Source organism: Triturus cristatus, chromosome 6 (assembly GCF_964204655.1).
Source record: "Triturus cristatus chromosome 6, aTriCri1.1, whole genome shotgun sequence".
Classification (NCBI taxonomy): domain Eukaryota; kingdom Metazoa; phylum Chordata; class Amphibia; order Caudata; family Salamandridae; genus Triturus; species Triturus cristatus.
This window is the reverse complement of record NC_140589.1, coordinates 1,144,422,752-1,144,439,776: the sequence shown is the minus strand read 5'-3', so window position 1 is coordinate 1,144,439,776 and position 17,025 is coordinate 1,144,422,752.

Genomic DNA, 17,025 nt, shown 5'->3' with positions numbered 1-17,025 from the left:
GGCTTGTGATGCAGGCCAGGCGGTGGTCTCTTCCCCAACCACTTGTGGTCCAACCATCTGCATCATAATGCAGAAGACAGCCCAAAGGGCCGTCTGTCGGTTGGACTGCCATCGGTGGCCGTCCAAATGACATCGTGATGAGGCCCATAGTCCCTAATCAAGCATTAGAGAAGTGGGGAAAAGATATGGGGGAGAGAATTCAACCGGAGGTCTGGAAATACTGTGGCATGCAAACGAAAGAGGAGTCCATTCATTACCATCATAAGATCCTGCATTTTAAGTTTTTAAACTGATTGTACTGCTTCGCTTACCTTCTCCACAGGATAGACCCAGACAGACACACTTATTGTACATGATGCCAAGCTGACCCTGCAGGCTTCTGCCATCTGGTGTTGTAATATATACCAATAGAAACATACTGGGCTGAGATTGAGTATGCAGTTGGTGATATTATGGGCTTTACAGTTAGTTGCACCCCAAAGTATTGCTGCCGAGTTATGTTAATGGTTTTCCTAGGTCAGAACGTAAACTAGTGGCTCCTGTTTTTGTTTGTGAAGCACCGACTCCTGAAATTGTGAATGAAATGCCTGACCCCCAAGATTGGAGACTGGCTCAAGGATAACCTCGGACTCGCCATCGGCCGATAGGCCTGTGGTTGAGATCCATTGGTGGCCCATTTTTTGTGGCTGTGTCAGGCTCCAACACAGGGACACAATATAAAAGACTGTTGTTAAAGCCTTTGCATAAATCTAATGAACTGAGCGCGATGCACATTAAGTCAGATCGCCTCATTTTCACAGGAAGGATGACATCGGGCTGCTTTGGCTGTCACAGCATGAGGTGTGAGGCCCTCTAGCTCCTTCCAGGGTTGACAGAGGCCTCAAGGAGGTGCTGGATGGAAGTATGAAGGCCAGCAATAAGGCTCTTTAATTATTTTTGTCTCCCTCCCCTGCATGGAACAGGCAGAGATAAGTCACTATCTGCTCTTCTCCTTTGCCTGCCAGAAATCAATTCCTGCAGTCAAGAGGGAGTGGTTGTAGCCTTAGCCCACTTTGAAACTGGGATACCGGGTATGAGTCCAAACGTCAACTCAACATCCTGTAATCCTGGGCAAATTAATTATTCTTCAAGGGCCAAAAAAAATGAATCTGACTGTCTGTAATATTATCTGGCGCTCTTGTAAAGTGCTCCAATACCTATGAGTCAATTTCGTGCTATAAATATTGTGTGTCTGTGAGGAAAGTGAAACTTTTTTTCATTATTCCATATGTTGGAGCTTGGGTGTGATGCTAGCAGCAGTTAACACAAAAAAACAGATGCACCTTTCACCAGTTTCTGATCAATGAAGGAGACTCTCTTAAGTGCTGTAAAAAAGTAAAGTGAATATTTAAAAAGCCAGGGTAAGTTTAAAAGGCAGTCTAAGTCTGTGCCATTTCCTGTTTCCCAGCGGACATTAATCAAACCATCCATCAATTTAAAGTGATTTCCTAGTATTTTTCATAACTCTGAGCTTCCAAGGAATATTTTTTCCTTGGAATGTTAATTTGTAGTATAAAATACTTTAATTACTGCAGTACATTTGACAATATTTAGCTCCATGATCCTAACCAAGCAGTGTATTCCATATACTGCATCAGTGAATGTAGGACCCTTTTTTTTAGCTGCCTGGGCCTAATTTTGTGCCCAATCCAACACTGCCAAAGGACGCTGCATATGGGGGAGAAAAAGCCACAGACTTTGCTACTATGCACATCCCAGAGGCTACCCCCAAAAACCATTGGTGGAAAAAATTAAACACTCCAGACTTCTTTCTTGACTGCAGTATGGGCACCAGCAAACTCCCCTGACTAATCTGGGTGCTGCTCACATACTGTTAATCAGCATGGGAGTAGCTCCCTGATTGGAGGGAACAGCCTCTCTAGGTACTTCACAGCACACTGGAGGCCTGCACCTGTTCTCAACCCATCTGTCTTAGACAGCTGGGTGGAGAGCTTTAACGTGCGCATATCTGGCTGGTCATTGCAAGATGGCTGGCCAAAGAGACATGCACCCTTTAACAGTGCACAGGCAGCCCTCTCTCCACCACTCCTTCCTGCTGACACTCAGAATGCCCCACTAACCCTGTTCCAACACTCAGTTCAGGATGGGATGATGAAATATAAAATGGCAATGAATTACCATTTTATTTTTAATTTCAGGGGCATTGGGGGGCATTTAAGTGGGGTAACATTCCTCGGCTCTAAAGCAGCAGCCACCCCTGCCAAAAACATATGTCTCTGTGCCCTGCTCAGACAATGCCTCACACAACAAGGCCCAGCAGACCAATGGGGCTCATCCGCACCTGCTGGCCTACGACAATGCCGGAACACACAGTAAAAGACAGATAGATGGATCACATTTCTCTAGACCTGAAGCAGCCAGTGTGACCCTCAAGGGAGGCCACGCTGCACTGTTGATACATTGCTTACATGTAATGTGCCACTGCAGTACCTGCTATACCGGTTGCCATTCTCTATTTTATGGGATTTATGAGACTGTTTCATTTTACTTGAAAGGGAGCTCTACAGGAGATTTGTATTAGTACTGATTTATTTCAGAACTCACTGTATCATTTTGAAAAGCCTACTAAAAATCAAATAAAAAAAGGAAGTCTGCAGAGAAGATCCTGCAAAGTCATATCATGTACTATAACAGTTATGCACCCAGTGCTGGCATTTTTTGTTAACTAAATTTCATTTATAACATTGCAAGAAATGCAAACAAGTTGTAGTATGCAGTGTGTTTTTAGTTAACAAATGTTAGGACTGTCTGAAAGTGTAACTTATAAAATATGACAAACTACCAAGTAGTATTGAGAACTATAAACAGCTATATATTATATGTAGTTTCTGAACTAGAACAACAATTTCTGGAATCAAACCAAAGCAGGTTGGATCTTCCACACCGACTTAAAGGTCTCATTTGCCCCCTATCATTTGAAGAAGAACTTTCAGAAAATAAAATGAGGAGGATTTAATTCTGCCACAACATGCATTGGTATTGTCAGTGTTTTAACAGGGAGAAAGAAGGCTAAAATAACATCATTTTAAATTAATGAATGGGTAGTCTCCAACCTAAATTGTGAATTTTGTCATGTGCACACCCATTTCTAGACTCAGCATAGGGAAACCAACAAAATAAATGACAAGACATTTTCAGAATATGAAAATTAGGAAGGAGTGAACACACATCAGACCTGGAACATCGGAGGTGCTATGCATTGCAGAAATATATTGGCTGCCCCCCCCCCCCCCCCGTAACAGGTCTGCTTCAGATACGATACACTCAGTTGTTCAATACACATTACAATTTTCTCCCTAGAGAGGTTCGAAATTAAAACTGAAACTCAGTCATATCTATATAGCTGACAGATACAGTCATTTCACCATCAATGACCTTTGGCTGTTTCTCAGACACATCCAACTGGTTCATCATAATGCCATTGAATTAGCATTCTAGAAGGCATCTGAAGATCCCTCAGCCAGACACCATGTCTTCCTTTAGATGGCTCTAGACAATTCTCAAATACTTCTGGCCTGCCTGAGACACTGCAGACCAGATCCTCAGGTTGTCCTCAGTGGGTTTTGTGGACTTTGTGCCTTGATTTTTCCTGATGGACATTTTCCCATCTGCCCTGCACTGACTAATTAAAGAGTGTGTAGTTGGAGTGGGTGAAATGACAGTGGGCACAGTGAAATGGGAGAAACTTACGGGGTCACCTCTGATAAAAGAAAACTGGAAACCTCAGACACTGGTGTTTGCCCCGAAGTGAGATGTCAGTCGACGGTCCATAGAGAGTCCCAGAATCGCTGTGGTGCTGAGGCAGGCACGGCCATAGGGATTACTATATCCATTTTTGACAGCCTTTTTATGGTAGGAACCCAGCCATGAAAGGTTTGTCAGAAAGGAATCGAGGGTCCCAAACAGGGCCCCCGGCTGTCGTATTTTAATGAAGAGTGCCCCTGGGGGCGCATGTAGTGCCTCCACTCACCTCCGTGAACAATGTGCCATGCACGACATGGTGCATGACACACAGAGAAAGCATTTGCAGGAGGTGCTGCACAATGGCATGTGCAGCGGCCCTTTTCCATGGCTGCAGCATGCCCCCGCTGTGGTGCAGATGACTTTCCAACTACCAGTCCAGCACTCGGACCACCACATGCTTGTCAGTTAGTCACCCAACTGCCACAATAGCAGACAGCAGTCCGACAGCCCGACATCGAAATCAGGCCCATAGTTTTTACATCTGATGCTTTTATATCATGTTGTAATGTACCTTTATGTAAACTACCACTACAATGCAGAGTGTTAGATCATATAACTATTGTAACTGTATGTATGTTAAGGAATTTGTTTTAAGTAATAAAATACCTCCATACACATTTTTATTTAAACGTTCAAAATGGTGAATATACGGTTCCATAGCAAGTTGGCTTCCAATGAAACATACACACCTATGTAACAGGAAATTAAAAATATGCTTCTGTCTTCCATTTGTCCAGAGACGAAAGCAGAGTTTGCTGTGCTGATGAATGCACATTATAGCCAAGGTGTAATGCACTGATTGCATGTTGGGGTCATTCTTTCAGATATAACTATTTTAACAAAATGGTTGTAAACGTGTTTTATGTATATTTTAAGGCTGTAGCTGCTCCCACTTGTATCCAGGCCAAAGAAGTGGACTCCAAGGCTGAGTTGACAGACATCCTGTTAAGTTACAGGGACAAACCAAGCTGGAAGAAGTCCACTTTTCATGACAAGCCCAGATGACTAGTTCCACCTGGACCCTGCTGGTGACTTCTGTTGGAGTGAATCTTGACCCGCATGGGCAGTTCTTGATGTCTTGAGATCCTTGGCTGTGTCAATGTGTACTCCTCATAGCTTCCTGAAAAACTAGGACTTAGACGATTTTGGGGCCTAAAGACCTCCGGAGGACCGTGACAAACCTGCCAAGTTAATCTGATGAAGGTGCATTGCTGCTGGGCCAACAATTCAGATTGCTCCTGCTTTTAGCCTTTGCACAACAGCATATCTGGTTCAGGCGGATGTCATGTAGAACAGCGCTGGTCAGCTACAATTTGCAGCATTGACTTACTGGAGTAATCCAAGCTCTAAAAAAAGTAATACATATTAATGTTTGGTCTTTGGACTAAAAAGCTAAGATTTTAGTTTTTCTAAAAAATCTCCATATCTGGACACTCTGGTGGATTTTTTTCATAATAGCGTCTAGAAATTCTTAAAAATGTAATCATTTTTTTTTAATATATGTTGTATTTCTTTTGTGTTGTGTGACTTACTTATTCTGTTGTTTGCTTCAGCTAAATGCTGCACACTAGTTACTTCGTTGCTGCTGCTCAAATACAAAGCTCGGCAGGGCTGACTGTACATAAAACCACATCATATAATACACGACGATTCTCACACTAAGGTTGACCTCAAAGGAATCAAAGTAGCAGGCATGGATGGGACCTTCCTGGGGCATACATTTTTAATTTCTCCCTCTCAGAGGTTTCCTGCCAAAAGTCAACAGCTTTACAGGGACCTCATGTGACAGTTATCTGGTCTTGTGTAGCCCATCTTGGCCACTACCTGCCTGCCTTGGCCCTTTAAGGATTGTAAACTTCCATGTTAGACTAAGGGCCTGATTAGGAGTTTTGTGGGCCGTGGACTGTCAAGCTCAAGGTGGTGTGGCAGTGGCGGTCCAGCTACTGCCGCACTGGCAATCCAACCACCCTATTACATCTTTGGCAGTCGGACCGCCGCAGCCAGCGTGGTGGTCATCAGATTATAAATGTCCTGTTCGCCAGCGGTTTCATAGAGGATCTTACTCAATGAAACTGCAGGCAGAAGGGATCAAAGGGGACCCTACAAGGCCCTTCTTGCCTTATGCATGTTGGTGCATGCAGGGAGGTGCATGTCGAGCCCCCTGTGTGCATGCACCCCTAGTTCCAGCACACAATGTGACAGTCTGGCAACGATGCAGCATTAAGGATCACATTTTAGCCTTTTTACTGCACTGCCGTGGGACCGCCACACCACCCACCCGGCTGCCTGCCAGACCACATTTTTACTAGCAATCTGGTGAGAGGGCAGCGGCCCTGTTTGGTGGTGTGGGAGCAGGGCCATGGCATGGCGTCCCGCTCCCACAACGCTAAACTCATAATCGGGCCCTAAGTCAGAAGGTAAAACTTCAGACAGGTCGCACCTGGTTTCTGTAGCCGACTCTCACTGAATTGTGATCAGCCTTAAATCACGCTTAGGTGCCAGTGAAGTTGAACCAGATGACCGCAGTTGGTGCTTAATGCTTTTTGGTACTTTTTTCAAGTAAAACTTTAAAAAATCATATCTCCTGTTCCCCTTATTGATTTTTTGGGCATTTTGGTAACAAACTTATTCTCTGTTTTTATAAACTGAAGTGTTATTTTACACATTTTCTTAAGTAGAGGCTGTCTGCTCTGTGCCATAGCTACCAGGGGTTGGGTTTAGGTTTAAATTACTGAAACCCTTACTGGACCTAACAGGAATAGAGACATTATAACTTCTGGTGGACTACCATCTACTCCAACAACAGTATGAAATTAAAAATAACTACAGTATCTTATTTTCTACCTAAACAGGTAGATGATTTCTACACAGCAATAACGCAATCAGAATATTTTTTAAACAACAAAGAAAATGTTGCACATTTGCTAAATAATTTTGAGAACACATGAAATGTCAAATTTAAAAGGCTGGATCTCAGAAGAGTTTCAAGGTTTCTGATTGATTAGAGAAACTGCTACTGTACCTGCTTAAAGGGAGGAACAAAAAACTAATAAACCATTCAGGGGTGGCATAAATCTTTTTCATCCTGTTTAGAAAGCTCACCCCAGTTTCTATCATTTCCTGGAAATTTTGGAAAAAGAGCAATGTTTCCAGGATATGCAAAAAACAATCTTTTTTAGGTAGTCTGCAACTCAGGGTAAGTTGAAAAACAAAAGAAATGGTTGAATATCTCCTTTCTAAGTTTCAACAACTTGGGCTGTTAAGGCAGCATAGACTATCTGGAAAATATTATATGTATGCTACACTACTAGTAAGTCAATAACCTACTTATTCACCTACCTTGCCATTAAAACCAACCACTGGGCTAAAATAATCCTGTTTCCACTCCTACTTCTTAACATAAGCCAAAAGACATAAAATTGAACTCGCAAAACCTGAAATACAGTTTTGAATCCTTTTTTAAATAAATGTTGTACCTGAAGATATTTTTTTTTCCGAATAGTGTTTTCTAAAGCTCCTGTTTCCACATCCCCTCTGCATTAGTCCACTGCAGAGATCCACAATCCATTGAACAAACCCTCTAACACCTAAAAGTGATATAATAGCATATTAATAAAAAGCTCTGAAGTAAAATCTGATTACAAAATATTAACATAATACTTTATTTGCCTAAAATATGCAAGCATAAAGTTGTGCTTTTTTTATTAAAAAATGGACGTGTGCCTTATCCATATAGGAACTTTACACGATTAGAGTTGCTTAGTTGCTGCTTTTCAGCAAGGTTCCTGTTTTTTTTCCCAGCACCTCAGCTCACAGGGCACATTAACCAAAGGTATCACAGCACTGAGAGTGGCAAAATCTGAGTATGTCCTAGAGCCTGTGTCACACGTTCCGCAGGGTCGTGCACATACGTAGAAGATTTGGTGCAAATTGGAAGCTGACTGAGCTGGGCAGAGTGACAGTGGCAGTAGGAGGCAAGCTCGGTGGAAGGCACCCTGACCAGATATCAGTGGGAGTTCGCTACAGGAAGAAAAGAAGATTTGGAGAATCCCGTAGCGGGTGGAAGAACCATGACTGCCCGTCAGAAGCTGAAGTGGTCCTCACCTGACGACGAACAGAAGCGGGAAGAACCTGTGAGAGGCCCAGAGGGTCGCCATACCAACATAGCATCCAGTCACGCTCTAGGAGGAGAATGGATTTTGCAGATCCGTAACCGCGTTTTAGAGCGTTGTGGGGCTTGGGAGGTTGGGACTGGAAGTTAAAACCTGATGCATAAGACGGCACTTTTCTGGTTCAGTTGAGAGCGCTATTTTATTTTATTTCTTTTTTTCTAGTGGCACAAATCTTTCCTTCTTTCCTTTTTCGTTCTGAATAGGAAACATTTTTCTGTTTATTATACGGCTGCTTGACCTAAGTTGTGAGTGTATACTGTAATCCGTATAGGTGAAATTAAACCTATCTGGTGAAGGACCTTTCCTACATTTCCCTTCACTAAACTTCCCCCTTCCTTCAGTTTCTAGAATACTAACACCAAACTAGTTACCACCAAAAGTACAACACTTACCTGTGTCTTTCTCTGCGAGGGAACCTGAGAGCCGTATTTTTACACCCAGAAGAAGGTACTGTTTTTCTTGCTTAATTCTTTGTGTCTAGTTGGTTAGACTAGGCAGTTGGGCCATCTTCTTGGTGACTGTGAGTGGGGTTAACTTGACTCAAGGGTTAATGGTGCTAAAGGTATGGTGAAGATGGGGAAAAAGTAAGGTCCTCCCATCAATGCTCCGCCCCATCAGTAGCCCCTTGTGTCAATACCATAGAAGGCTTCCTTTGCCGGGCAGTAGGGGCTGTAGCCAAGGAAAAAGAGTTGGTCGAAAAGAGGCTCTCTTTGGACAGGGACCGGTCCCTCCTTCTCCCCACCGGGACACTGAAAAGTTCTGATTTGGTGGGGCCACCTTTTGATTTGGTCCATCTGGGGGCAGAAGGAAGCTACGGGAGGATACTTTCAGGATTGGTGAAGGTAACTCCACGACTTTCACCACACCTGTGGCCAGCCCGAGGCACAAGAGAAAAAGGAAAACTGTCCAGCCTCTTGTTGAACCCAAGCAGAGTGGTCATTCTACTACTACTATTTTAACAGATGAGGAGGGGGACTCATCCTGTAAGAATGTATCGCTCAAAAACTTGGAGTCAATGTTAAATAAAAAATTAGACCCAATTTTGGTTAGACTTTCACTCTTTCAAGTGAAGATCGTAGAGATACTTACCTCGAATAATAACGGGATGGTGGGTTGTGGGACCAGTTGGGAGCAGGTCCCACCTGAGGCTTCTAGTCAGGAGAGGCAGACTGGGTCAACTAATGTTGTCCCAGTCATGGATCCGATCATTGTTGCTCCTAAACCAGGCAATGGGGTGCAGTCTAGGGTTGTCGTTAATTACCCCCGTCTCTTGGGCGCTGACTGGGTTGACCGGCCTCCTGGGCTTCCCATTAAGTTAGGGGGAGCTCTTAACTTGCCCCCAGAAGCAACCCCCTATGTAGTTGTTTTAGAGAATATCCCTCCCTTCTCCACTCTTAGGGCTGAATCATATCAAGAACTCAAGAACAAGGTGGTGCATTAGTTAAGTGTACATTTGCCCTGTAGAAGGGGGGTAGCGAACTCCATCATCATGGCCCATAGAGTAAGCTGGGTAGGTAAGGACAGGAAACTGTGGGGGGGGAAACTGCGTGGTGGTTAACTTCAATAATCCTTGGCAAGTGGGCAAACTTCTTGAGGCTGCAACCAGCCCGATATTGGGAATAACAGGGATAGTAGCCCTTCCATTGGGAGTTTTCTATAGGTTAGGCCGGGCTCTTGGTTCTTTAGATTCTCATCACACTCATAGGGGGCCATGCTTAACTAGTGAACCAGGGTTTTTACCATGTGTAACTGTCACTAATAGATTTCTGCCCTCACCACATCCGGACTGAACTAAGCCATGTGGCACATAGCCACTGGCCAGCCCCCAGGATACCGCATCCCCTCACATCTTCCTGCCTTACACCCATATTCTCCCCATTATCTGGCGGTCCCTCTTGCTGCTCTGTACTCTTTTATCCTAGTCATATTCCTTTCCTATATCCCAGCTCCCCCTACAACCCAATGTGCAGTCAGCCCCTCTGCAGATCTGCAGATCCACAGCAAGAGGACCCCCTCCCCCCTTCCTCCGATACTAAGAAAAGAATCCCCCAAAGACGCTAGATGGACCGGCACACCACTGCCCATCCCTTCCAACCACCCTCACGCAAAGCCTGCACATACTCTCACAGTGACACTGGCCTGTATCACCGACTTAATGATCACAGGCTCATACTCTATAACTACCTCTCCCCTTGACGATTGCATGCTAAATTGTTTACCATCTTCCCCTACGCTCTGCAGACATGGACAAGTATAGCTCTCTAAGCCCTATAAGGGGTATGCCCCCCACACGCTCTACCCCTTCACCTTCCCATTTATCACTGATTAAAATGTAACCCTCATTTACGTTACCCATTTTTGAGGCCATTGTAAATGCCAGAGGGCGGTCTGTTCCGCGCATAGTGCACCCTTGTTACCTGTAACATTTCTAATAAAGAATTGCAACACAAAAAAGTGGAACTGAGTGTCCGTATTTTGGACAATTAGTGGCATGTACATATAATGCAGGAGTTTCAACTAACACTCCCTGGTTCCCTCTGAGCAGTATTAGTCATTTTTTATAATAGCAAATGTGGTAGTTCTGAGCCAGGGGGGGTCTCGCAATTGGACCTCCTTCTGCATTCCATTTTAGGCAAGTTTGACAGGCAAGTCCTAGCGGTGATCTCTGGGGACTTTAATTGTCACCTGAGTACCACCCCCCTTCCCCCGGATGGTGAAGCACTAACTTGTAGCTGTCTGCTGAGAGAAGGGCTATGTTTTTACCACTCTCAGAAAGTCCAGGAGCTCTATGAGTTCCTGGATGGCTATAATCTGGTCTTTACCATGGAGAAATTGGTGAACTCCCAGGATCCTGTAATTTGCCCAACTTTCAAAGGGAGGGGCTGCAGGTTGTTTATCGATTTTATTTTTGTTTCTTCATCACTGTATTGGTTTATTACACATGTTAACATTATTTTTAGCCCTTATAGTGATCACAAACCTTTATCTTTATCCATGAATGTAGTTAAGGTCCCCCTGACACAGCACATGGGGGCTTTGAGGAGGCTCTCAACCGCTGACTAGGGGAGACGGCTGAAATGGTCTCAGTTTGGCCAACAGCACCTTCAGGCAGCACTTTTTTGCACTTTGTTCAAGTTAAATTAATATTTGTCTTGACAGTGATGTTGGAAATAGGGAGGTCCTGGAGGCTTTTAAAGCCATTGCTGCTGGGGTTCTTAAAGTGATGACTGTTCCAGTTTCTAGTATTAAGGAATCACATGCCCCCAAATTTATTTGATAGAGACTGTTCGATATGCCTGCGTCATTTGAAGGCTGCTCTGAAGCAGTCACTGAGGGGTGAGCACGTTTTTAAAGATTGCAGGCGGGCTTACAAGCAGGCTCAAGTTACCTGTAAACATAATTTACAGGAGTTGGCATGGGATGATCCCTGTCAAGCATGTGAGACGAGGGAAAGCTCTCTCTTCTGGATAGTAGTAAGCAAACTCTGTTTTGCAGTGGGTCCTGGGCAACTCCTATGTCATCATATTTCAGAGCACCAGTGGGTAGCTTATTTTGAGGGCATATATAACCAGGGGGTTTGTGGAAGGGATAAAACTCATGTTGTTTCACCCAAAGCCTGTGTTCCAGTGGTATGGACACTAGATGAAGAGTATTCTTGCTCTGTCTAGCAACAAAGCCAAGGGGTCCTGATAGCATCCTGCCTGATTTTTAAAAATCAAATATTGAGGTTTGGGCTCTAATGTTTACACAGGTGCTGAATGCGGCAACTTAGATTGGGACGTTGCCCTCTTGGTTTGCTACTGTCATTGTTCCCATCTTTATGAAGAGGGACAAAGACAATCAACAATGATAAAGACCTATATTGTTGCTGGATTCAATGTTTAAGGTACTGGGAGGCTGATTTTAAATAGGCTAAGTGATTGATCAGAAGAGAACAACATCCTGAGTAATGATCAGTATGGTTTTAGAACGCAGAGTTCCACCTCAGATAAATCCTTAAATCTCCATCAATTATTAATACATATACGGTGGCTCCATCTGAATCTATAAACTTAGCCTTCATGGATTTGACATCTGCCTTTGACTGGGTGAATCAATCTAAACTGTGGACCCTGCTTTGTGAGATGGGGATTGATCTTAGTATTATGGCCCTACTGGCTAACCTGCACTCAGAGACCCATGCCTCGGTTCGATGTTCTCAGGACGCCACCTGTACTCGCTCCTTCAGGACCTGCTAGAGTGTGTGTCAAGGATGTAGACTGTCTCCATTTTTATTTACCCTACATGTAAATGGGCTTGAGTCTATGTTGTTTTCGAAATCATAAGTGATGGTAGTAGGCCCTAAATCAACTAGGAGCAAGACCTTCAAGCTGGCTAATTCTACCCTGGGCAAAGTGAAGGCGGTCACCTATTTGGGGATTTTATTTTATGCAAAGAACTGCTGGAAACCTTTGGTGCAGGCTAAGAGACCTGAGTTTTTAAAAGCTATGGGGTGGTTTGTAGCTTTGCACTGAAGGTTAGTTCCAGGGTGCCAAGAGATCTGCTAAAAATGTACCTAGCTAAGTGTATTTCCCAGTTATGATATAGTAGTAAGGTCTGGGAATAAGCTATGCTGGATCAAATCAAAGTGGTGAAAAAAACAATCTCTTCGCAGAATGGTCCAGGTCCTACACTCTACTCGAGCAGCCTTTTCTGCTCAAGAAGAACTTGGGCTTGACCAAGTGTCAGATTTGTTATCTTTGAGTATGCTCCTGTGTTGGGTGAAGATTTGGAACAGGGCGGAATTGTCTTTAAACCGACTGATCCTAGCGGACTGCCTGGCTCTTGATCGGGTGCATAGAATACCCTGGTTAGCCCATGTTAAAGCTGATTTCACCCATATAGTTAGACCAGATATTTTTGATAACCCCACCTCTCTTTCGGAGCGGGATGTGGGGAGTTTAAATGGTTGTTCTTGGAACACATATCTGCAAATAGAGCACCTAGAGCTATAGAAAAAAATAAGTTCGGGGTCATATGTTGCTAAAAACTGTGCAGGGGCTGGAACCATATCTCGCCAAGGTTCGCTCACAGTACAAAAGGTTTTTGCTGACCAGATTTAGGTTTAACCAACTGCATCACCTTTTGGCATCCCCGTCTGGGTGGGTATGGCCTGAGGCACGTATATCCTTTGGCTGCGACAATTGCTGCGACAATTGCAACAATATCAGCATTAAAATAATACACTACACATGCTGAACATATAGCTCTTGCACCCACCCCTAAAACTTTTCACAAACAAATTCAAAAAGTAAATAAGGGCTCTCACTCTAAAAACAATTACCCTGAACCCTAAAAAAAAATATTTTCAATATTTTAATAATAACTCTCTCCCATGAGATAACTACACACATATAACCCCCCCCCCCCAACCAGGATGCATAGAACCCATACATCCCACCCTTAAAACTTAGCACATGAAGAAATAAAATGAAAATAAACACCTGAACCCTAAAATAAACAACTCTACCATGTAAACAATAACACATATGACTTAAATAACTGCATAACAATACCACACTACCCACCAAGTGTATCTATAACTATTAGATTTCGTCCACAAAATTTAACAAACATCAACAGAATTTTCCAAAAAATAAAGGTACTCATCCCACAAAAAATGCCATCCCTGAGCCCAAATGCCCTTTACTGCCCCAATCCAAAACCACATCCATTAGCGCTACAAACTGTTCCCACCCATAGGTGCAACCCTGTCCCTTAGCCTTAAAAATACCCCTTACTATCTTTAAACCCAAACTCCATACCCGAGCCTTTAAAATGCATTAATACCACCATATCCAACCCATATCTGATACTTAAAAATACCTACCAACCCTAAACCCAAGAAATCCCCAATCCTTAAAAAAACCCTTAGTATGTGCCCTCATTCACCCCAAGCTCAGTCGCTTCCGTAGTCAACTGTAGTTTTGCAATTGGTCCAAAGACACATGTAACAGGCCCTCTAAGACTTCCAGAAGGTGTCAGAGCACTGTAGTGGTCACACACACATCCTTCTGACTATTAGCGATCCTCAGTTCACCTTCACCTGTGCAATTGCAAGTTAATCCCTGCAGAATGGGGCATTTCCATGCATACCCTAGTTTTGCTGTTCTAATCCTGATAGGTATTCCATATTTTATGCAGATTAACACTCGCTTTTTGCTATTGGTTACTCTGAGTAGGTAGCAACGGGGTTGGCTTGGCCGTAGCAGGCATCAGGCATTTCCCCTGGAGGCTGGAAGGGTGTTGGCTGATTTTGTAGCGTTGGGGGCCGGTTTTGTTACTGGCGACTGGTTTTGCAGTGGTTCTACTATAGTGGCCCATCAGTAACAAAAGCAGCAAGGGGATTAGTTTGTCAACATTGTCAGGGCTGCTTTGGGCTCCCTGTCTGGCCCTGGGTAGCAAGCGGAATCAGTGTGGTTGGTTGGAGTGCAGAGGCTGGTGAAGGGGAGGGAGGTGAGTAGCAGAGGACAGGAGAGGAAATGGGCTGAGAGAAGGGAGCTTCCCATTCTCCTCCATGCTGCACGAGGAAATCAGAAGGATGCCAAATCTGGTCTGGTCTTGCAGCTGATCCTCATTGAGTTTACTGATGAGATTTTACGGCAGGTAAAATTGGGCCTGAGTTCACCCACACCTTGATAATCTGGTCGCAGGAAAACTAGACCACTCACAATCAGGCTGAGCAATAACCAAACCAGGGCTACCACTTCGTTCTGACTCATAATCCCACCCTGTGGACCAGAACCTTCAGTCAGAGACTCCAACTGGTTCAACCACACCCGATGACCCTCATATACTCTTGACCTGCCCTCATATATCACAGTTATATCCTCAAAGCTTCTCAGTCAGGCCATATAATATTAGGTCTGCCTTCAGATATCACCAGCCCATTCTCAAACACCTCCAGCCCACCCTAAAATTCCACAAAAGGCCTCATAGTGATGTTCATCATATCCTCATAAAATATAAGGCTTGCCCAGTCTTCAGGTGCCTTTCTCTGCTCCTTAGTTACTTCAGTCAGTCATTTATCCATCTTCATTCACTTGGGCTGGCATAAGATCCCACCAGATGTCACTCAGAGACCCACAACCTGCCCTCAGTCATTCCATGTACACCTTAAAACACCCCCAGAAAGCCCTTGGTAATCCCCAACTTCTCACCCTCCAACAGAAAGCAGCCTGACCATTATACATCTCCATCTGACCCTTAGCCACAGTCAGCCCTCCCTCTGCCTACCTTGAGACGGGGAATGCATTTTTTACATTGGGATTACTTTTACTACGCACGTCTTTACCACGCAAGTGTTTACAACACATACATGTTTGTATTGATAAGTATGGGTTAAGTAGTTTATACATTTTTTAAAGGTAATTAAAAAAGGAAGGTTTAAGGGGTCTTCCCCCAAAAAGTAAACCTGCAATCAACATAAATGTATATTTTTTTAATATATATATATATATATATTTCATTTACACTAGTGTATTAAGATTTATTGTGTCATTTTTGAAAAGTAGGTGGCAGTGTTAGACTACAACTGGATTTTTTTGTAACTGTAAGCATGGTAAAAGTATGTGTGGTAGTGGATTGCGTGTGAAAGGCATTTCAGATTTGATTGAATGTAAACACCTGGTAGTTGTATGCGTTTTAATATCCACGTTGTAAAAACGTGCATGGTAAAGGAACGTGTGGTGATGTCATAATACCCCTTGAGACATCATCCCATGGTATTTAAATAACCCAGGTGTGCTCTCTGGCATCTCAATCATGCTGTTTGAATCAATTATAGAACTCTCAGAGATCCTCAGTCTGCCACTACCCTCAGCTAGTCCTTAAATACTTCAAATCAAACATCAGAGATGCTGGCATACCTTCAGGAGATTATGAGCCCTATTCAATCACCTAACAGTTGGCCCCAACAGTCTCCTAGTCAGCTATTAGAGATGCTAATTTTTCTTCATACTACGTTAAAATACCCTGATTTCACCTCAGAGACGCCCAGCCAGACGTCAGAGGTGGCATTCAGACAAAACTGACTGCCCTTCTCAGATGTGTTTTCTAGGTTTCAAGGCCACCAGTTGATCCTTCAACATCAGTTCAGCTGGCCCTCATGCATTCTGAAACATCCAGTTCTCAACTAGCAAAAATGGTTTATTTGTAACTCTGCATCCAAGTACTTTGATATATGTACATATTCTCTATAAGTGAAGTTAAGTTTAGTCGTCCTATACTTTTCTAGATATTTTTTCCTTCACAGTAGTTTGGCAATTGATATTTTGGGCACACGTTTATGGAATTTAACTTTGTCCATGGTAATCCAGTGGTATAATGATCAGAGTGTTTTCGTGAGAAAGGAGCCAGGAGAGTATCCATTTTCAGGTAAACCAAAATCTCTTGATATGGAGGAAGAACAGGACATACTGCATCTGTTTAATACCTGTCTGAGACCACCCGATGTTGCCAGGTTCCATAACTGGCAAAGAACCCTGGGCTACGGGGAATCCCACAGTTTTCCACTGCTTTACTGTGGGTCCTGGAGATTACACCGGACCTGGGTGCTCTCGAAGCACCAAGGAAATCCTTATAATTGCCCAGTGGCGGCTGGCAGGGAACAGGAGTGGTGAGCTAGGGAGAAAAAAAAAGAAAAATCCAGTTACCTTTTGACGACCACCGTCTCTCCTCTTCGGTCCCTTCACACGCCACCTTCTCCTCTGCTTCATAAGTGGATGAAAGCAGGAAGAACACAGTCTCCTCCCCTAAGCCAATCACAGTGTTGTGATTGGTCTGAGCGCTGTGGTTCGGTGCTCAGACAGGGAATAGGAGGTTGGGCATGTTTCTCACCAGGCTGTGCATTACAGCCTGGTGAGGAAGATGCAAAGTGTGCATGACTGTTTGATTGGGCCAAGAGAGCCGGCCAAGCAGTCATGCGCACATAAGGAGTGCATCAAACTCCCCTGCTCCCCCTATAACCTCAGTCCCGCCTCACTGTAACCCAGCCCGTAGTGAAAAATAA